Genomic DNA, 24,032 nt, shown 5'->3' with positions numbered 1-24,032 from the left:
CTTTTGGCCACACACAAGAATGAGCTTCTCATTCACTTTTCAGCTTTATATATAAAACGCTAAATCCCTTTTGGGCAGTCATCCCCTTATCCCCTTTTTTACATGGCCGACCGTGGCCTAGGCTCTTTTCCCCATTGTCATTTTATCTTCCTAGCTTCCTTTCCACCGCCTATCTACATTTACAAATTGCACGGGTGAGAGCCCCGCGCTCCTTGAATTAAACCATGATGCGCTTGCGCTTTTCCTTGTGCGCCTTGTTCCCTTATTTAGGACTTTTCTGCGCTTCTTATGTTTCTAGATTTTTCTTGGCACGCCTTCGTCTTCCCTTTCACTTTGTCTTGGCCTCTGTCTTCCACTTTAGCTTTTCCACATTTTCCACCTTGTTCATCTGAGGGTTAACATTACCCCCTCCTAAACGAGTGCCAGTCCCATGTCACTCACCGTCGTAGGTAGCAGGCTTTAGCATGTACCAAAGACGTGGGTGAAAGGGACATTGATGGTTGCCGTGGAGAAGTGTTGGTGGTGGTGTGAAGGAAGGTTGTTGGGGGCACGTTGGTGGCCTAGGTGGCTAGTGGTAGGGTAGTTGGAGGTGGTGGTAGGGCTATTCTTTGTTGGGGATTGTACTGATGGCCATCACAAGTATTGGTTTGTTGGGGATTCTGCACATGACGATTCTTGGCGGGCTTGCAGGATGATAAAGGATAGAAATTCAGAGTTGAGCATTGATGAAGAGCAAACGACACTTTCATTGGAGTCTTCAATACCTGCAATTGAAAACCTCTCATAAGTGGTCTCTCCCTAGGGGTAGTGCTAGTCTTCTCTATTGTGCACAAGACATAGTTCAAATAGTTTGGGAGACAGGTCGAACTCTAAGCAAGCTTGAGAGTATTTTCCTGCACTTGAGGATCCAAACTGTGTATATATTTTGGTGCAGATATTATGTGAGTATTCATGCATACTTAGATATTACGTAGTTAGAAGACCACGGGCTGGTTTCTCATAACAATGTGTGAATGAAGCAAAGTTGTCCATGGTGAGAAGAAGTACACATGAAGGTGTATGAGACATCATTTGCATTGTGACCGCACGACGTAGCATAATTGAACACAAGGACACCGCACTTTCAGTAGTTGGGAGCTATCGGACTTGCTTGATGAGGGTGGTGTACTTTTCATGGCCATTCATGGAGTGCTTACCACAAGTGATTGCAATGGTATTAAGTTAGAGCACAAGAGGGAGTTGTGCGAATGGGTCAGGGTGACAGGTCTAACCATAGGTGAGACAAGCTCCCTAGGTCTGTCCTGCCCTTGATGTGCCCTCAACAATTGTGGATGATGCTAAAGGGCTAGGGGACTAGGGACGGAGCCAACTGACCAAGGTCATTGGTCGTACCTAATTTGAGGACCCCTAGGTGCTGTGTTGTGATCGTGGGTGCTTCGTATGTTTTTTTCTTTCCTTTTTTTTCTTTTTTTTCTTTTTCTTTCCTTTTTCTTGCTCTTTTTTTATTTTCTTTTTTCTTTCTTTATTTCTTTATTCTCTTTTTTTTCTTTTTTTCCTTTTTTTGTGGACTTGCTTGAGTATAACCATTGCAATATGTTGAGGCTATTAGCCTTTCAATGGGTTGGAAAATGTTAAGCTTCGAAGGCTCAGGAAATGGATATTACAGTGATGATTGTGCCCTAGCCTCATTGTTAGAGAAGTAGTTGTTGAGATGGGGAGATACACATGAGATATTGCAAACCTCTTTGCAACACGCGATGTCGGTACAATTTAGGTAACAACTACCGTGAGCCAGCTGTAGAGATTGACCAAGAAAGAGAGCATAGCCCATGACTATGCTTTGGGCCATGTGACGTGGGCACTCACAAGGGTGATTTTTCACGTTCGGCAACATGGCTTTGTCACGGTTCTTTGTGAGGTTGGTGGTCTTGCAGTGACTTGGGCATTGAACATGTTCGCATGAAGACCTGTGTCATCCTGCATCCACTTGTCAAATCATGAGAGTATATGCAAGTCGCATGCACCAAGTACAACGAAAAAATGCAATCATGTCAAGATATTACTTTTTCAAAATCCTACGATGCTCATTGCAATGCCTATTCACGTGCTTGTTAAAAACTCAGCATATATTAGCAATAGGTGAGGAGAGTGTGTACAAGTGGGGAGCCTTCCCCCTTAACAATCAAAAGACAATAAGTTATGGCAGGGTGGCCTTTGTTAAGTTGCTTGCATATCATAAGAGCTACTCTATTTGCACAAGGCGGGGTGAGTCCGGATGGTCAGGCGATTGAGGCTCTGCTGGTGAGGGGCTCCTGTGAGGTTGGGCAGGGAAGATGTCGGCCAGGACCTGAATGGTGTAGTCTCTGGCCGCAATCATTTCTAAAATCCTTTTGAACAATGCATCGAACTCTTCCTTGTCTCATGCTGCCCTCTTTGCCTTTGAGCACGTGGTGCCTGAGCATTTGTTGGGGGCTTGCACAACCGGTGTTGCCACACCTTGTGTGCTTCTTTGAGCTTCTACTCCCCTGGGCTAGGGATTCTTCGGCCTACATCCGGGGCAGTGTCGCTTGGGACCTCGTTTCTTTGCATACCATTTGAGGGTAGGCATTTAGCGCACCGGCGGAGGAGCTTGTGCTGCATGTTCCCTTCGACATCGGAGAACGTCTTTGCAAGCCAGCTGCCCTAGTTTCTCCATGTCTTCCACACAGGGGGACCTGCAAAATGCGAACCAAGGATTAGGCCTTGATATAGGATAAAACCATTCGCATGAAAGGGATTATAGTGTGGGTTATCAAGCGCATATGACGCGAATGGGAGGGGTGAGGCATGCAGTGTTTGTTGTAGAGGGATGGCCCCCATACTCTTCTCCCTGTGCTTGACTATTATTGCTTGTGTGTGTTGATAGTGTCTATACAAGGTCACAAAAGTCATTGTTTATTTATATACATATCCATGAATCCATGTCACATCACGAGGATAAAAGCCAATTGTAGAACTCCGAATTGTATTGGAGCGTGGCACACACATCTAGTACTCGTGGCAGCTTACTCAATACCGATAGATATTTTGCAACATCGAGTAGCATGGAACCTTGTCCGAGTCTACTGACAACATATAACTCCTCCTCAATGAGAACCTTATCAAATAGAGAGTTGTCTTGGCTAGGTTCAGCTAAGTCCGTACCTCGAATGGCAGTCAGCACTCGAAGGGAATTTGGTGCCACATAGGTTGGGTCTCTTTGAGACCTCCATTTGGCCAATCCCTCCTTTGAGACTATCATAATCTGAGCTCCTAGTTCGGCCATTGCAACACAGTTTTCACACCAACGTTGTTCAAATTGGCTTTGGCCCTCTGATAGTCCCTTTAGTTGCTCTATCTCTAAGAGATTTGGTTGGCACAGCACATCATTGAATGTGACAGTTAAGCGTAGTTCGTCGGCTTCCTTGTCAGAGATGAGTCGCATGTGTTCATACAGGAGCCTGTTATAGTGCTCATCAAGATGTTTTTGCTCTTCCCAAGATAAGGGAAATGGCAAGTATTCTTCAAGTTGCTCATTAGGGAATGAGCCCATGTCTGCCAGGACGTAGACACGTGCGAACACTTTGAGCCTAGAATCCAACTCGGTTAAGCATTTTGTGGCACTTCTATGTTCACCGAGGGCTTGCTCGGTTGCTATCTCATGCAAGGTTCTAGGAATTTGCCTAGGCTTTAGCGTACCTGGGGCTCAGGCCTAGACGAGTAAGTTTGGCCAACGCTAGGATCTCTTATGCTCTTGGGGTTTTCATGTTTCTCCTGAGGCTTTGTCATTGCGTCATGGTTCTCCTTGGATGTGATTGGTATAAGTTTGTCACCCTATTGTGACAGCGTTGTATCCACTCTTGATTGGTCAATGCGAGTTCCATTGTCGGTGGATTGAGTGTTGCAAGCAACCGTTGATGGTAATGACTGCTTTGATTTTTCAGAGCACACGGATGTGTCTGAGGTTTCACCCCTATTAGTAGAGGCATCAATGGGATCATTGGTGGATGGACTCCACGCTTTATTCTTGAGCTCTCCAGTACTCTTGGTGTCAATGTTCTCGGGATCCTCAACCACTTGTGATTGCTATTGTCTTCACTGTTTTCTCCTCTTTTTCTTGGTTAGTGAAGGTTCATCTCTCAACGACGCAGGACCCTGGACTAGGTCGATCATTGATGTTCTTTGTTGGGTCTCAACCTTCTCTCTCTCTAGTGTGTCCTCACGGGACATAGCCATGGCCTGCTGAATAGCCTCGCTAGGTTGTGAGGGTACAACTGCCTCCCTTTTTGGAGAGTCTAGCTCTTCAGCCAACTCCCTTGTGTTTAACTCCTCCAGTCTAGGCTTTAGGCACTTTGGAAGTGCTGGAGTTGTCAAGTAAGTTGGTTGTGACGCCTCCACAGGTAGACTACTAAGGACACATTCCGCAAGGGGCATTGTTACGACCAAGGGCTGTGACTGTTGTGATCCCTGATTGGAAGTAGTAGAGGCTAGTCCAGTGGGCTGGCTACTCTTAGTGGATTGCGGTGTGAGGTCCCTAGGGCGATTGTAAGTGGTCATGTATTTTGTTGCCCTTTGAGCATTCATCTGTGTACATCCAGCATGAGTTAATCTAGTCACATTCGTTTGCACAGGCATATCCTTGGGCCGAGAGCTACAGCTAGTGTCATGTCCCACCTCTTGGACATTTGGAAGCTTAGATGGAGATAGAGATTGGGAGTGAGCAGCCGTCCTTGAGGACCGCTGATGTGCTTCGTGTGTCTGTTTGGAAAAAGAGGGTGTAGGAGATCTAGGACTCTTAGGTGGACTGGGCAGTGGCTGAATGATTTGCTCGAGGCTATTAGGCGATTGTGCCATTTGCTTTGTTGAGCGATCAGCCTTGCCATGAGCAATGTTCTGCCCATGATGCATGTTATCCTCTTGGGAAATCAAAGGCTTTTTGGGTACTAATGGCTTTTGTGCACGCTCAATGGCTTTTGTGCATGCTAGGCTGAGGCTCTCTCTTTCGAACACTCAAGTTTGGTTTCTTGCTTCGAGACCTGGAGTTTCTCTTAGATTTTCTCATGTGCTTCATTTATTTGGATGCAATCTAGCCTTCAGCTGATAGAGGTGGTTTAGTAGGGGATTTTGGTACCCAAATCCATGGGTTACCTGCGTAATACCCTTGAGCACGTAGCAACGCTTTGGATATCCATCGTGGTGTTGTGTTAACCCTCCATTGATGCTTTTGTCTATAAGGCTTGGACTTCTTTTGGGGTCTTCTACGATATTGGTAATTCCAAATCCCGTCCTTGGCATTGTCTCTTGACCTTCTTGTTTCGAGCATGGCCTCACTCACTGGTTCTCGTTGTTCGTCCTGTGCTTGTATCAACTCTTCCAATAAGTCCTTGCTCTTGTTAGTAGGCTTGACTGTTACGTCAGCACCTTCCTTGCCTTTTCCTCGAGGTTTGATGAGGTCACCCTTACTAAAGGTTGTGACTATCCTCACACCCGGTAGTATCAAGTGTATCCTCTGTGTTACATAGCCAGCCTCACACTTGGTCGCCCTTTTGAAGGGTCTCCCTAGGAGGGTTTCCTACCCGTAATTAGCACTACTTGGAGGAACATAAAATAGGATAGGAAAGCTTTCAGTTTCAATTGCCGTAAGAATTTTGCACTTCCCTATGATGAGTGCTCATGGGTGTCTCTCGTAAGGGCTAAGAGTTGCATTAGTCGGTGTGAGCTCTGGTTGGCCCAATAGGGTCCATGATTCATAGGTCAAGATATTAAAATTTGCTCCTTCATCAATTAGGCAGTGCTCTCTTTTCACGATGAGTTTGACCCTAAGATAAGCAGGTGGTACTATGTCTTTGTCTTCCGGGTCTTGGCTTGTAAATTTAAGCCTTCTGAAAAATACCCTTGAGTCCCCAACTGCACGACCAGATGTGGATTCTCCACCAATGTCTTGGATTGTCTCTGCAGTGCTGCTCAAGGTACATCCCAAGAAGAGAACAACTCTCATGCCAAGACTATGAAGTTCAACCTGTCAATAGAGGGACAGAGCGGTACAGGATAGAACAGTGCAGTACAGAGCACTATAGTGCCATAGAGAGTCACAGAGACAATCCCAAAAACAGGACCAGAGGTCCAAGAGATAGATGATATAGAAGCACCTCCAGAAACAGAAGAAGTGCCAATGCTACCATTACTAGAAGAAAAAGGAAAGATGAAAATAGGTGTAGCCCTATTCCCCAACAGGCTAGAGAAGCCTGCGGATCCTATCAAGATTATGACTTGGTAAAAGACCTAGACACCTTTAAACCTAACTTAACATTCCGATAGTTGCTGATGCTATCTCCTAGCTGCCAAAAGAAATTCAAAAGCATCTTGACAAGAAGACGCGGACTAAGGATTTCTTCCCTAACAACAATAAAGTCCAATAGAGCCATAGAACCTACGAAGGAAGTAGATGTGGCTAATGCCTTCCTAGATCCTAGAACCCTAGAGATTAGTGTATGGATAGAATGATACTTTATTTCAGATGCATTGATTAATGAAGGCTCATCAGTAAACATAATGACAGATGTGACAATGAAGGACTTAGAGTTGCAAGGAATTCAACCTATATAGTGGCTTATCAGATTGGCAGACCAAAGCAAAATTAAATCGTTGGGCTTCCTCCCATACGTAAAAACAACCCTTGCAGGGAGAGACTATTGGCTGACATATTTGGTGGTCAAACCAAATTCTTATGGGACCTCGTACCCTCTGCTATTGGGAAGACCTTGGCTTTTTGAAGCGAGAGCCGAGACGGACTAGTTCAAATGAACCCTAATCCTAGACAAAGGACCCAACAAAGTGGTGTTGAAGTTGTATGGATCGCAAAAAGGCAATGGATCAACATCCATCAAAGTCATAATTGACTCCTCCAACGAGGTAACAGATGGTACATCAAGAGACTAAGAGGCTGTTAAATAGATCTTTCCCAAAAAAACAGAGGCACAGTCCCTAACAATGGGCACTGTAAGCCAACTACCAAGGGAAGAAAAGTCCTTGTCCATGGGAGAATACCTCTTACCTCAACTAGAATTGACTTATGAAATCACCTCTGATAGCGAGATAGAAGCATAGATGTATTGGTCTCCCTGTTACATGGCAGTCATAGAGACAATAACAAAGACAGAGCCAGAGACAGAAGCACAAGCAGAAGCAAACGCAAAGGCAGAAGATCTGTTCTTCTCCTACAGAGCCTCTACAGAAGCAGAGATAGAGCCTCTAGAGGAAGAGGATGGACATGATAAGGAAGAAAATGAAGCAGGTTACGAAAGTGCAGATGAAGAATTTCTTGTAATAGCGGATGATCTTGTTGATGTCCCTATAGAGACCTCAGAGTCTGAAAAACTCGGGGTGTTAGAGAGAATAACCATGGTTCCATTTGGGTTGGCCAATTGACCACAAAGTATGCAAAATCTGCGTAAGCAATGGATCAAAGGCACAAAAATTAAGTTCACTAGTGGCTCTTCTTGCCCTGGCTATTCAGTCGAGAGAAAAGATGATGATGATGCCCCTTGCCAACAGAAGCCAGAGCTATCAAAGCCTTGGCTTCTAGAAGATCCATGCTATGTGACATTCCTAGACGCATCCTCTAAAGATAAATCCCTAAGTCCAAAAGAAATCACTACTCACACAGAAGCAAACAAAGCTCTAATACCCTTCTAGCAACCTCAACAGACAAATAAGTCATCTATTCAGAAGGAGGACACTAGTTCTAATGGAACATCAGACGAGGACACTACTCCCTTCAAAGAGTCAGGTCTCTATCCAGAAGCAATCCGTGGGACACTCATCCGCGAAGTGGAAAGTGAAAGACAAGCAACACTCTTGGATACTAACGGTACTGAACATCACTTGAAAGTGGGTCTCAATCTTCCAAAAGAAGAACTAGTGGTCCTACGAGATCTACTAAAGGAGAACTTAGACGTGTTTGCTTGGTCGTACAAAGACCTAAAGGGGATTGATCCCATAGTATGCCAACATCACATTGACCTAGAGCCTGATGCCAAACCTGTAGGCAAAGACAAGGGCATATGAATCCTAATTATTCTGCTCTGGTGAAGGCTGAATTATTGAAACTTCTTGAAGCTGAGTTCATTTATCCCGTGACCAACAGTGAATGGGTTTTGCCCATTGTGGTAGTACCCAAGAAGAACGGGAAACTTTGAATATATGTAGACTTTCAAAAGCTCAATTTGAAGATGAAGAAGAATCATTTCCCTGTCCCTTTTACAAACCAACTATTGGATACAGTGGCCTGTCATGAGCTCTATTCCCTCTTGGATGGATTCATTAGATATAACCAAGTCCAAATTGTAGAAGAGGACGAATCCAAAACAACCTTCATCACAGAATGGGGGACCTATGCCTATAGAGTGATGCCATTTAGGCTTTGTAATGCTCATGCAACCTTCTAACGAGTAATGATGGCTGCCTTCTAGAATCATCTTCATGATTTCATTGAGGTGTATCTTGATGACTTTTGTGTCTATAGTTTGATCCGAGAGCATTGGGGACACCTAGAGTAATGTTTTGATAGATGCAGAGAGTATGGGATTTCTCTCAACCCCAACAAATGTGTCTTTGACGTCTCATCAGGAGTTCTTTTGGGCCACATTGTCTCTACACAAGGGATTGCAATTGACTCGACAAAGATTGCCACGTTGGAAACACCAATAAACCTCAAGCAATTGAGGGGATGTCTTGGCCATGTGGGCTACTACAGAAGATTTGTTGCGCATTTTGCAATGAAGGCAGCCCCTCTGCACAAGCTTCTAAGGAAAGATGTGGATTTCCTTTGGACTGATGACTGTGAAGAAGCCTTTAATACCCTAAAATAGTGCCTTATCCAAGCACCTATCTTATAGCCTCCTGAGACTGGATGAAGGAGTTTCATGTGCACACAGATACATCAGTTGAAGGGCTAGGTGTTGTCCTATGTCAAAAGGGCCCCTCTAAATTAGATCAACCAATATATTATGCAAGCCGGAAGGTCACTGATAGGGAGCAGAACTACACAATGACAGAGCTTGAGTGTTTGGCAATGGTGTTTGCACTAGAGAAGTTTCCACACTATCTATTATCAACACATTTCAAGTTCTATGTGGATCATGAAGCCCTCTCATTCCTGATGAACAAAGCAGATGTTAAAGGATGACTGATGAGATGATTGCTCCTATTCCAGGAGTTTAATTTTGAAGTGGTCACTAAGCCTGGCCGTTCCCATATCCTAGTCGATAATCTATCACGGATCCCACAAACTGCAAAAGAGGAACAGGATGATCTAGACCTTCCTGATGCTTCCTTGTTTCTAGTTGAAATAGTTACTCCCTAGTATGCTGACATAACCAACCTCGTGGCAACTCAACGGTATCCTCCTCGCATCTCAAGCCGTGAGAAGAAGAAGCTTCTGTTAGAATCAGCCCCCTACACCTTGCTAGGCGGTGCACTGTACAAGACAGGCAAAGATGAAGTGCTGCGAATATGTGTTGCAGGGGATGAAATCGGCGTAGTATTGAAAGCATGCCATGACGAACCATGTGATGGACACTTCGCAGGAGAAGTGACAACCAGGAAGGCTTTATTAGCAGGATACTGGTGGCCGACCCTCCACAAGGATGCACATGACTACTATAAGAGATGTGATGCTTATTAGCGAATAGGAAAACCCACCAAAACAAGTGCCATGCCGCTACAACCCATTCTTCTCCTAAAGCCGTTCGAGAAGTGGGGGATTGATTTTGTGGGTCCCATTGATCCACTCACTAGACGGAAGCCGAACAGATACATCTTAGTATGTAGGGATTATGTCACAAAGTGGTGTGAAGCTAAAGCCCTGAAGTGGGACAATGGTAAGTCCCCTCGAGCTGGTAATTGATAGAGGTACTCATTTCCTTAAGAAAATTATGGAGGAGCTGATAGAGCTGTATAAGATCCACCATCAGAAGTCCACTCCCTATTACCCCAGAGCTAATGGCCAAGTTGAAGTCACCAATCGCATCCTCTACTCGATCTTGACAAGAACAATTGTCGCACATCGTCGCGATAGGGACGATTGACTTACAGAGGCCCTCTAGGCATACAGAACCTCTCATAAGGCAGCTACTACAGGACCCCTTTCCAGCTAGTGTATGGTACAGAAGCCGTCTTCCTTGTTGAACTGAAATCGCCCTCTTTGCAAGTGGTTATTAAAGAATGCTTGGGAGATGATGAGTCACTGCAATGCCTCCTCCTCCACTTGAAATGCTTGGATGAGATATGGTGGATGGCCCTATAGTGTATGGAAACTACTCAAGTGCGACGCAAGGCCTATCATGACAGTTTTATCAAGCACAAGGAGTTCAAAGAAGGTGATTTTGTCCTAGCCTATGATTCGAGATTTGGCAAGTTTCCTGGCAAGCTTCAACAATGGTGGATGGGCCCATACAAGGTACTTGTTGTCAATCCTAATGGCTCTGTTGTTCTAGTGCAAACAGTTGATGCCTCTGATGATCCTTTCCTGATCAATGGCTATCGTCTGAAGAAGTACTTCCCTCCCTAGGGATCTTGACAATCACAGTCAACCTACCCTCTCCCTTTTGGACGTCGCACTGTCGTTCTCTTCGTGCTTCTGATATTCCTTATGATTCTCCTCATGAGACGGTCTCGTTCTACTAGCCTCTCACAGATACCTCTCAACCCGTCCTTGTTCTCTTCTCATCTGATTCAACAACGTGGCGAGGTTGGTCCAGACACATGGTATTTCTACCATTTTCTTTTTTAACGAAAAAAAAACAAAGGAAAAAGAAAAAGAAAAAGAAAAAACAAACAAAACTGTTATGGGAGAAAAGGAAGAAATTCCCTATCATAACAGGCCTCGTTCCAAGAAAAGGTGGAAACACCCTTGGGCGAGAAGCTGACTGTGGAAAATGTGATAACACCCTGCAGTTTAGGATAGCTGATTTATCAGTAGCGCACCTTTTCAACAAAGTAATTTGAAGCCACCTCCCTTGGTGCGTTGTCTCTGCAATATCAGTCCATTTGCCCTTCTAGTAGAGACGACCTTTCTTACAAATCATTGAAGTACTGATCTAGCCAATGCAAAAAAAATTTCTTCTCTCCCGCCCCGTGCATGGGCGTGCCGCGCATGCGCGTGGGACATTGGTATGTTCCCTTTTTACTGTCTTTCCAAACAAAAACTAAACCAACCCCACACATAAAATCCACAAAAAAAAAAACAAAAAAACACCCAACAAAAAGAAAAACAAACAAAACCAAAAAAAAAAACAACAACAAGCCCAAAAAAACCAAAAAAAAATCACTACTAACCAACCAACAAAAACACAAAAATAATAAAATAAAATAAAATAAAATAACAATAAACAAACACAAAAAAATAATTTAAAAAATAAAACAAAAAAATTAAATCACACACTACCCTTCACCCACTCCCTCACTCACTTTTAAAAAAAAAACAAAAAAAACCATATAATAATAATAATGAACACAAACAAACAACAAAACAAAAAAGAAAAATTTAAAAAAACACAAAAAAACAACAAAAACATTTAAAAACAAAAAAAAAACTACTTACCTATTCGGGTTTGGCCTTCTCCTCCATCGTCATCCCTTCCCCTCCTCCTCCATCCTCCATCGCTTTCCTCCCTCCTCCTCTCCACCATCTCCCTTCTTCTTCATCACCACCATCGCTCTTCTTCTTCATCGCCCCTTCCCTCCCTTCTTCTTCGTCCTCCCCTTATCCTCCTCGCCTCCCCTTCCCTCCTCTTCCACCATCGCATCGCCTCCCTCCCTTTCCTCCATCGTCCCTTCTCCTCCACCGCTCCACTGCCCCATCACGTCTCATCCCTCTTCGTCTTCATCGACCATCCCTTCCGCCGCCCCTCGCTGCCCCCTTCCGCCGTCCCTTGTTGCTCCCTTTCGCCGCCTTCCCTCCTCTTCGCCTTCTCCTCCCCTCGCTGTCCTCTTCCGCCGCCCTCCCTCCTCATCACCATCTCCTCCCTCATTGCTCCCCTCCGCCTCCTCCATTGCCTCCCTCTCCATCCTCGCCTTTGCCTCCCTCGTGGCCCTCCTTCCTCCCCTCCCTCCCTCTTCTCCTCCGCCGTCACCCCTTCCTCCCCTCCCTCCCTCTTCTCCTCCGCCGCCTCCTCTTGCTCCTCCTTCCTCCTCCTTCCTTTTCCTAACCCTCCTCTAGTTAGTTAACCTTACTAACTAACCTAACTAACTGACTTAGCTAACTTAACTGACATAGCTACCCTGCCTGACTTACCTAACTAACTGATTTAGCCAACTTAAGTGACTAAGCTCCCTCAACTTACTTAGCTACCCTAACTGACCTAGTTGACTCCCCTCCCCCTATTTCAACTAACCTACCCTGGTCACACTAACCTAACCCCCCTCTAACCTAACCCTAGTTTCCCCCCTTCTAGCCCCCTTTCCTACCCCTACCCCACTCTACCCCCACCCTCCACACGCCCCTTACTGCATGGTGGTTCCGTGTCTACGTGTATTCGTGCGGGCGTTCAGGTGTGTCTGTGCGTATGGGACCTACCAGCGAGTGTTCACGCACGAGGACGCGCGTTTGGTCTTCTTCGTGCAGTGGTGTGTGCCGTCCCCGAGCACACATAGTTGTTCACAGGCAGCCCTGTATCTCTTTTGATTTACCACAAACTCGAGAAAAATACCTTTAAGAATACTTAAAAACACTTAAAAATATTAAAAATTCCATAAAAATTCAATTTTTTTTAAAAAAAATACTGAACAATTCCTTACTAAATTGCGTATTTTTTTTTTAATCTTGTTGATTATAATATAAAGAATTAATTGCAAAAATTAAAAAATATTTAAAATCCTTTTCAAATTCACTAAAAATTGAGAAAATTTCATTAAAAATCTCTAAAAATCAGAATTAAATTCAAAAAAATCACAAAAATTTCCATCAATGCATTTGATTGCTTTTGGAATATTTTCTAAGTTGAAAATGCCTTGGCACATGATCATCCTATTATTTTTGGATCCAAATGATACACTTTTAATCTAAATTCATTAAAAAATAATTTTAAATTTCAAAAATAAGCTGCCAAATTACAAAATATTTAAAAAATTACAATTCCATTGTTCAAGCTTTCTGGTTTTATTTTCAATTATGTTTGCTTGATACTCTAATAAATCAAACATTTTAAAAATAAAAAATATACAAAGAAACGCAAAATACAAAATCAAAACACACCTAAGTTATAATTTTTTTAATAAAAATACTAATAAAAACCTCACCCAAATACTAATCAACATTGCCTAAACCAAATGTGATCCCACTAACCTTGCATTGATATTTATTTTGTTTTTGTTTTTTTTCAAATACTAATGTATTTTATTTTTTCTAGTCAGTGGTTTTTACTTTTTTGTTGGATTCCTTGCATTTGGGACTACTCAGTACGCCCTCAGTCTCTTGTATACACACCCCTACTAGGTATCTATTTTTCGTGCTTTATTTATTTTGGTTATCCCTTAATCACAATTAATTGTTAAAATAAACTTTATTCACCCACTTTTCCACACATGCTTGCGTTAAATACACAATTTTCTAATAACTTAAGTTCAACCCGTCGTTCACTTTGTACGCGCTACGTGCGCTCTTTAACTTTTAATAAAAATGAACCAGTCGTCACAACAAAAAATACACACGTTGAAAAAGAAGAGCGCTTCAAACACATTAAATTTTTAATCAATGAATATGCATTTAGAAACCTGAGTCTGGGAATCGCAGTCCAGGTTTTGTTAAAAGCACCGTTTCACATTAATAAATTGTAACTAATAATTTAAAAATGAACCGCCGCTTTCTTATTAAAGTTTACAACCTAATAAAATTTCAATCATTGTTAATAATTTCTTAAAATGCACCCTTCATTAAAATCATTCTCCTCACTGCACTTTTTTTCCCTTTTTAATAAATACGTTTCCTGGGATGGGCATGTATAGTCCTTTAAGCTGATATTGTTTCTCAAAGTTCTGGTTATGTCCTGATTAGGTTTTTGAGGTATTATGGTTTGATTGTGTGATACGGTTACGAGTGCGGTTTGTAGTTTTCTTTTTTGCTTGATACAGGGTCTTGGGTTCCTGCTTGTTGCATAGCATGAAGCTTTCGGTCGCATATATGTAGGGGTCATGCCGAATTTTTTCTAGGATGTGGATTGTTTGGGGTGATCGAATTGGTTAGTTACGTCTGTGTGTGCTTATTTTGATCTATTTCTTTTTTATAGCTATTTTGTTGTTTTGCAGGATTCCATCTGAATGGTGCCTCAAGCTCCTTCTCATGTTCAGTATATCCCATTGATTAGTAGGGATTATTCTTCCCTATTGACTTTTGAGCCTATCGCGAAAGCAGGCCTTGCATCTTTCGTGGCTGCTTCACTCCCTTTGATTCTAGATGATCTAGCCCTATGTGATGAGTTTCTTACGTCATGACACCTAGAGGGTTAGGGAAGGCTTTGTCTCTTCCCTACAAAGGAGAACCCTTTGTTACAACCAGACAATTATTCTCAAATGATGTGTAATATTTCCGTTTGAAATATTACTAGACCAACCTCCCGCACATCGTAAATTTGTAAAATGGTTATCTCCATTTCCGGTAGCTGATTTATGATCGTACGCGAGAAAAGGAGTACTCCGCATTGGTAAATCGGGACCGAAGAATCATGACCTCTCCACTGGCAAAACGGGACCAAGGTTTAAATAACCCGCATAACCATAGGTGAACTCCCTCTTGGGAGGAGGTCAAGAGGATAATGTTGGGACAAAATTGTTGAAATTTTTTTTTTATATTCCTTCCCCCAGCCGATGCGTGGCTGAGGGAAGAGGATGGGCTATTATAGAAATTTAAGAGGTGGAGGGGAAGAGGCCATGCGAGGGGCCACGTAGGGGGAGGTCCTCTCCTCCCCCCAAACTATAAGAACACCTTCTAAGGTGTTGAAGGGGGGGGGGAAAAAAAATGCTGCGACAGACTTCTTGAGAGGTGAGAGGGAGAACGACGCCCTGACTGTGGATGTCGTCGTGGTGCCGCGAGGAGGAGGGAAGGACGATGCCGTGCTGCAGAGGTTGTGTGGTGAGAAGGAGTCGGTCGTGTTGTTGAGGGAGGTGGTTGCCACGCTAACGGTCAGAGAGGGGGGGAGAAACGAGGCTACCATGCTGAGAGGCAAGGGCTTCCTGCTGTCGTGCTGAGGTTGTGGAGAGAGAGGGGGAAGCTATTGTTGACGCCGCCCAGCTGTGGAGGCCGCCGCCCAATCCAGCCGCCAGCGTCGCCGCCTTGCGCCGCCAATAGGCCGTCAGGCTGCTGCCAAATTCCCTGGCAAAGTCAACCCCTCCATTCGACGTCATCTCCCATTTCTTTTACCCCTTAATCATTCCCTTTGACCACGTGCTTCCTGGGAAGCAGAAGATTCCTAAAGCTTTTGAAGCTTCTTAAAAAAAAAAAAACAAGGCCTAAGACCTTGTGCGCATGGGGTCTATCCCGAGGGTTAAAAACCTTTCCTAAAAGCCCATTTTCCATAAGCTTATTTCCCGCAAGCCCCATTCGTAAGGGCCCTTTACGCAAACAAGCTTTAAAATCCCACAAGCCTGCTCATGAAAACCCCAATCAACCCCACCCATACGCCCAAATCCCATAGGCCCAAGTCTCACAGGCCTTGCCTTTTAAAGATCCGAAGTTCCGTGAAGGTATCTCCTGCGTATGAGGGAGAAGGGCAAGAACTTGAGGCTGCATACCAAGGTGAGTAAATTCATAAACTGTGAAGGCAAACGGGAAGTCGAAATCACACCTACGATGACCCCTATAAAGTCACAAGGTGTGCCTGTAGGAGGTTCATCTCCTAGTATTCTCATGGATATTTCCCGGAGCCCACAAGTCCAGGTTTGATCTATTTGGATTCCACACAAAAGTATTGAATTAGTCACGATAATTTCATCGGTTAGGAAGCACTCATGCATGTTCAAATTCAACTAGTCAAGTTAAATGCAATTGGAAAATGAATTGGTTATTTGAACATTTATTAGAAATAGCTTAAGATATGAAAATTGATCATTGGTACATTCAATGGAATGAATGAAAAGAGCATAAGGTGTCTATGCATTTTGTAGGACCTTATCAGTAAGTTTCCTCTTGTGCATTCAAAAGTGACGAGCCTAGGACAACTGTTACCTCATTACAAGGTTGAAATTATTGAGGTACACCTTTTTACTAGGCATGGAAAGATTAATGGCATGTCACATTTTTAGATAAATCTTCCTTGTAATGATTCATGAGGAAAAGTTAACACCCATAAGATGTTATTCGAAAAGAAAGAGAAGAGCACGAAAATTATCTATGGACTTGCAAGTGGCATGTAAAATGGAATAAGTTAACACTAGCTTTAGTTTTGTACGAGCTTCATTGACTACATCATAGCTAGGAGAAAGTTGCGTATTGCATAGTCGTCATGCAAAAATGTCATTCATCAGGAGCCGCATTTAGGAAAGGTTGCATGGTTTATCAAAGCATAAGATTCTAAAGTGTAGACAACAAGGCTGTAGGCATGATTATTTGATGTAAGTCCTAGTAGGACCTAGGAAAGTTAGTGTCCAGATTATCAGGCATTTTTACTTTACCAAGGAAAGATAGGGTTATTGTGAACCATGTGATGCGTAGAAGCAATGAATCGCATGTTTACATGTATTGGTGTAGTTGTAACTATTTTTCCTCCTTTAGATCTAGTTTATTATCTCTAGGAAAGGTTCATCCTTGTCGCAAGACAAGTATATTGAGTTGTCTAAATCACCTAACCTACAAGGGATTCATATGGGCATGGTTCAGTCGATATGATAATTATCCCAAGTGCTAACTAGGGTTTAGCGCGATAAGGATTCGACCTAGTTTTACACTTGTTGCCAAGTTAAAACCCTCAAAACCAATGGTCATACCCACATTCACGAAATGTTGAGTCAATTGGATGCTCATGCATAAAACGATCTAAGGTTTCTATCCTAGGGATCACTCGTTCAAATGATGAAACTCCGACTGAGTTGGAAATTCCTAGGACCGTGGCCCAATATAATTAGGAATGGGTTGGGTAAGAAGACACCCTAAACCCTGCTACTCGGCTGGAGGTAATTCCGTGACCAGAAAACGCCATTCAATGGGTGAAATGATCCCGTGGAATAGATGCAACACATGTGCAAAAAGTTGCAACATCGCATAGACTTGTGATTTGTCCACAAGAGAGTTTTGTCATTTCTTGAAATGAGGTTGGCAAGTTATTGTGCAAATTTAACTTACAAGAGGATGAGTAATCATCCTGTTACATCACCTTTCTTGGGGAATAATTGCCAAGAAAAAGGAAAGTTAGGTATTTGCCTGGAAACAAATGACCAATCAATAAATTGAAGCGACATGGTTGCCAGGATTTACTATTACCTACGGTATTGGTTAAGTTGGGTTAACAGGGTACGGCCCTAACCCAAGGACAAAAGGGTGAACAAACAAACCCTTGGGGATCTTGCCAAGTCGCAATTTGATCCCAGATCGAATGCTGGAGGCATTCGGAGAGAAAGATTTGCTTTTTAACAGTTTGCCAAATAAACAACCACTGGAATTGATTGTGCTTGTAGCAGTTTAGAAAGCACTGTTTGCATTGTTTGCTCAAGGAACTAAAGGATGAAAAGATATATAAATGCTTCAGGTTGAAGGCCTGAAGGGAGAGGCAGCTTCAGTTACCCCCGACTGCCTGCCTGACCCTAACCAAGGGGGTTGTTGACCGTGCCGGGAACGTGGACCGAACCCGCCGCGAGAGGTCTTTCCGTTGAGCTCTACTTGGAGCAGGAGGACGCTTGGGTGCCAAGGGGGCTCTGGCCGTAAATCCCTCGCCTTCCGGGTCCTGCACAAGAGGCTAACGTGACTCGGGATTGGATCTCGAGGCCCGCATACTAGTCTACGGGCAGAAGCTTGGAATAGTGATCCCTAGCGGATTACTGGATAGCCTTCGGGCAGTTTATGGACAAGCCTACGGGCGGAACTCCTTGTATTTCAAAGATAAAATGATGAAATGCTAATGAAGAAGTTGTTTGATATTGTTTTTCTATGTCACGTGATAAAATTACGTGAAGGAACCAGTGCCTAACAGGGTTAATTAAAGAAGCTGATTGTTATATGTCAAATTAATGTGTTAGATAATTACATAACTAAAACAAACCGAGGAAAGTGCGGAGGATGGACCATGGGTCCGTCCCACGGATGGGTGGTCCCGGTTAGCCGGGAACTTTTCTCAAAAATCTCGAAGAACAGCGGGATGATCATCATTACCAAAGCGAATAATGAGAGCAATAACCTAGAGTTACGTCTTACCCGATTTACGCTGTTTTAGGGGAACAGAATGGGACTATGCCTTATGGCAGAGAGGTTGAGCCTTGCATCCCTCTCGTTTCCCATTCTCCTTGAACCAAGTGCAGCGTGAATCCGCTTCGGACTTGGCGTTTCTGCGTAAAGTAATTCGCTCGGGTCTGACGCTAGTTGCTGCTAGCTAATGACCAAACAAGAAAACCCAAATTCAGGTCGATCCTAAGTGGGAACGGCCAGGATACTTCCGCTACGGAGCAGACACGGGAAGACCTAGATTGCAAAACCCGTAACATTCCATGGGAGTGCCGGGCGGAGTTTTCTAGACATCCTTTCCGATGGACTGCTAAGATGTGTCCTGGATGATCCTAGTGGACACGTTACATGACGAGACTCTCAAGCTGCACAGAAGCAGACCAAAGAGGTCCTCGATGTCAAGAATGTGATTATCACTTAAGGAGTGTCTTTTTCAATGATCACTAATCCTCTCTAGAAGCTAGTTTGTCAATTTCTCCAAGATAGGTTCATGCCTGCCAAAACACCATCTCACTATTCGTCCAAGGAGCTCTTCACAGCTTCCAGGATGATGTTAAAAGGGGTTGCCATTGACTGGAGTACTTACCTTCTTACGAAGATGAACCAACATTTTGTCAAAGTGACTTGAGGGAATGTTACCAATGTAACTTATGGTTCATATTTATCTGCTTTCTTGACATATTCAGGCCTTAAGAAAGGGTATGCTACCCCCTCCTCCATCTGATCCAGTACCTTCCCCTCCACCTTCAGAAGATTCAGAACCCATTGACATAGAGGATCTTGATTCCCCTCCACCATTGGTCATTCAGTAGAAGCGCTTGAAGCGTGTGGCAAAAAAAATTCCACCAGTCATTCCTTCAGTAACAGTTCCTGCTACGTCTGGAAGTGACCTCCCAAGATGCCATTCCTTTCCTTTGTAACGACATCCAGAGTTCTATTGAACTCTCAGTGACAGCTTGTGTTCAATAGTTATATGCTTCTTTCTATGAAGAATTGATGCAATCCAAAGACCAGTTGCATAAGGCAACCACAAAGTTAGCCTTTGCTAAAGACACTCTTCCTAATCTGTTTAAGCAAATGGAGCAGTAGACACAAATGATTGAGACCTAGAGGGAAGAAATATCTTCTTTGAAAATTCAGTTAGCAGTGGCTCAGTTAGAGGTCACTAGAGTTTCGGAAGAGAAAGAGAAAATGTCCAAAGAAGCTCAAGAGTTTAAGACTCTTTTAGATACAAAACTGTCAATTTTGCAGATTGGTCATAATACATTGGAATCCCAAGCTTCCCAGATTAAGTAGCTGCAGGACCAACTGGTGCAGTCACGGTCCATTCCTCCAAGCCCTAGTGTTCCTATGATTCCTTCTATATCTCAGCAAGACTTTGCAATTCTCCAAAGACAAGCCACATTATGTCCGCTGTTTCAAGATAAAGTGGAAAGATTGAAATCCAGGATGGATTTATTATGGTCTATATTTGAGCAATTTCAGGAGTATGTTCCTCCAGACCATTCCTTTTTTGTCCACTATCAGTTGCCAGAAGTTGGCCTTCTATATTAAGCTCTCAATGATGGATCTCCCTCTTCCAGAGGATGGTTGGAGTGGGGCTTGGTCTTCTGATTTGCTGGAAGAAGTTATCCATATGGTCTTTGAAGATTCCGTGATGATGGATACCATGTTGCTGTCTTATATGTATATACGAGGTGATTTGTTAATTTCAGATGATTAAGATCTAGCTTGGTATGTGGAGGATGTGGTCTTACAAGCTGCCTTATATGTCAACTATTTGGAGTTCAGGATAGATGACATGTTCCAGTTCTATTCTTCTAAAGTGGCTACTTTCCCTGACACTTCATGGCATTCAATGATTGATTCTGTAGTCCTGAAGCAACGTCAGAATACAGCTTCTACTTATGTGCAGAGCACTAACCAACTGAGGATGGATCTCTTAGCTTATCTTTCCAAGAACCATCCATTTGATTCATCCTTCTTTGATGCCTACCATTGACGATCTGTTTTAGGTCCCTCTGTTTCCTGTCTTATTGCACTACCAACAAATGGCCCATTGCTATGATGCTTATTTTTCCCTTTATCAATCTAACTCAACAGCTATTTTACCTCTCCTTTTCCAACCTCACGGTTTTCCTCAAATTCCAATCTTTACCTATTGTTATTTCATTGAAGATTGAGTCTTTTCCCCTTCTCCACCATGTCCTTCTCCATCTATCCATATACCTTCTACTTTTCCTGCTTATCAATTGACACCTTTTCTAACTGATTCGCTAACTTTTCAGCCACTCCTTCTTTAGCTTATTCCTGATTTTATGATTTTGCCTACTCATCTCTTCATCCTCTTTTACTTATTCCTATTCCTTCTCCTGCCAATTCTATTTCTCAACCCCCTCAATTGGTTAGTGGGTACAAAGGATTTGATCACCACATTCCAAGAAGAAGAGGATGAAGCTCAATTGATTCTCTCACGGGGCCACATATTAATTGGCCATTAATTCCAAGGGACTGGAAAACTGCGAATGAAGCATACCAAAATTACATCCATTTTTCTCAACAATATTCACAATCTCTAGATCCTTCAGTGAGATTGATAGTCCATTTTGCTTGGTACTTAGTATATATGCATAGGCATTCCCATAACGATCAAAAGGCCATTCCAAAGCTTTGTATGAATGTCAATGTGAACATTGATTCTCAACAGTTGGATGTTCTATATTTTCATGCCCTTTGTCTACCTAGCAAATACCTTGTTTTGCTAGAATGGATGTGCTGCCTTCAGTTCTTTCAGAATCCTCCAAAAACTTTTGCAGATGAGTCTTTATCCCTAGATCACTTTCATAATCATCAAGTCTTTAAGAGGGATCATCTTCATTGATACCTCTGGATGTATTTTCTTGTGCTTCTTAATGAGACATTTTTTCGAGGTGCCATTCAAATGTTTGTGTTTGTGTTTGTGTTGTAATAATTTGTATGTGATGAGTTTGTGTTGGTTGAATAATTTGTTTGAGAGCTCTCTTTTCAACTATTAACACGATATTGGGGAATATGGGAGTTTCCCATAAGTTTGGGACATGTGGTCAAATATTTAGATTTATCATGACTTGAATACTATAACTCCAAATCAAGCGCTCTATAGCTCAATAGATTCCATTTTTCAAGCACTTTCCAATGATAGGTCACATCATATGGTTTTGAGAAACTTATGGGCATGTTATCCGAGTGCCACCTTTTTAGTATTCAAAAAATGGGACTTGGGAGATTCCGGAACTCACTAATATTGTGTTTATTGATGGTGATGGTGGATGGCAAGCCTACGATGGAAAGTTGAAGAACCTCTTATATCCTTTACAAATTTGTTATGACATTTTATTGATTATCAAATGTGTTAATGAATGATGAAATTTTCCTTTCGTAGTAGTCTTTTCTAGAGATACAGGTGACAAGTTGGGGTTGGGGTGGAGTGATTGTTGAAGACACTAAAAAAGATCAAATTGAGCTCTTTACTGAACCTACATTCTTCTTTTCCTTAGGTCATGAGGGACGCTTCCTTTCTAAGTGTGGGGATATGTTGAGAGTGGAAAAATACTAAATTTTTGACTGATTTTTGTTGTTTTTGAGGTCTAAATGTCTCTTTGGATACATAAATATAAGCAATACATCCAAAAGTTCAAAAATATGAAACAAAAGGAGTTTCACATGTCCAAGTAGTAATCAATATTTTATGAGAAGGAGTAATTGTAGGAAGATGATTTTGCACAAATATTGTTGTTAAGATTGCTTCACCTGCCAGAAACATGAAGATAATCCAGAATGAATGAGCAGACATCACATCGCATTGAGAATAGTCTTGTTTTTACATTCAGCAATACCATTCTGTTGAGGAGAGTAGGGAACCTTATATTCATGATGAATATCTTGATTATTACAATAATTATCAAAATCATTTAAAAAGTATTCTCTACCATTATCGCTGTGAAGTTTCTTGATGTGACGACTGTTATGAAGTTCTGCAACTTTTTGATATTGCTTAAAAGATAATAAAGCTTCTGATTTATGTTTCAAGAGAAAACCAGTGGTGTATCTTGAGAAGTCATCAATAACAATCATGAAATACTGATATTGAGATTTTGATGGAGGAAAAGCTCCACAAATATCAGTGTGAATAAGATCAAGCAAATATCTAGAATGAATTGAGGTGGAAATGGAAAAGGGTTTGCAAAAATGCTTTTCAAGTGTACAATATTCACAAATACTCGACGAGCTTTGAATTCCATACCTTCTTGAACAAGATCATGCCAATAAAGATCAACAAGCTTAGAAAAATCAGAGCAAACATAAAGCAATGATGCCATATTTTGATGTAAAGATTTCTAGGAGCTATAATAATATTTGTAACATCTTCATTTAATGATAAGTCAAAATTATTACCATTTTGAGGAGCAACAACTATGGTTTGCCCATTATTCTCAATGTGACACTTGGTATGGTCATAACCGACAAAGAGACCAAGGTCCACAAGTCTTGCAACTGAAAGAAAGTTTCTTTTTAGATTTGGGACATGTAAAACTCCATGTAGAAATCTTGTTGAAGAGAGAGTAAAGAGATATACATCACCTATACCTTTGACTTGACAGGTTGTGTCCTCAACAAGATAAATGGATTTCTTGATAGGAATAGAATGATAATTATCTAACCATTGGGATTGATATGTCATGTGTCTTGTAGCACCAGAGTCAATAATAAAAAGAGATCCATCACAAACATGAAGTATCCTTTTTGGAGGGATAGAATAACTCACACAATTTTCTTTCTCAGTAGTGTTGGCATGTGTAGCATCATATGCTCTATTACGATCTAAATCAAAATTCCTCTTGAAGCATAGATGGATTGGATGGTCAGTCTTTTTCTAGTAGTCACAAGGAGAATAATCTCTAGATAAGCATGGTTGTTTATTTGTAATACCATGTTCTTCATCATATTGTTTTGCCCAACAATCATCTATAGTGTGACCATTTCTATTGCAATAAGAACATGTATAGTGTGAAAAGGGATACCTTTGAGCAAGTAAATCTTGGTCGATTTGTTTTGATTGTGTGTCCTCTCGTGATATCATAATTATTTCTTGATTTTTGTAACGTCATTCATGTCATTGTGAATATTCAATCAAAGATATACAAGCTTGATCAAAATTGATCCCATCTTTGTTAGGTAATATGATAACAATATTATCATATCCATGATCCTTTACAATGTCAAGAAGCCATGTTACTAATTGCTTTCATGGAATAGCATCACCAGCAGTAGCAACAACAACAGGCTGATTGATAATGTTCTTGAATGATTGGATATGTGTTGTCATAGAAGTTGCGATATTGTATAATAACTCAGTGAGTTGACTACGAAGATAAAGTATTTTTGTAATAGATTTCTTCTCAAAATACTCCCACATAGCTTGTGAGGTTGAAAGAATATATACGTCAAGCATAAAAGATTCTTGAAAAATAGAAAGAATATACTAACAAGCTTCTTTGTTGCTTCTAACCCACTCATTATAATAGTTTTCAATTCTTCAAAGATAGGTCCT

This window comes from Lygodium microphyllum, chromosome 5 (genome assembly GCF_053477565.2).
Source record: "Lygodium microphyllum isolate KBCC chromosome 5, Lygodium_microphyllum_v1.1.10, whole genome shotgun sequence".
Lineage (NCBI taxonomy): Eukaryota > Viridiplantae > Streptophyta > Polypodiopsida > Schizaeales > Lygodiaceae > Lygodium > Lygodium microphyllum.
This window is presented reverse-complemented; position numbering follows the sequence as displayed.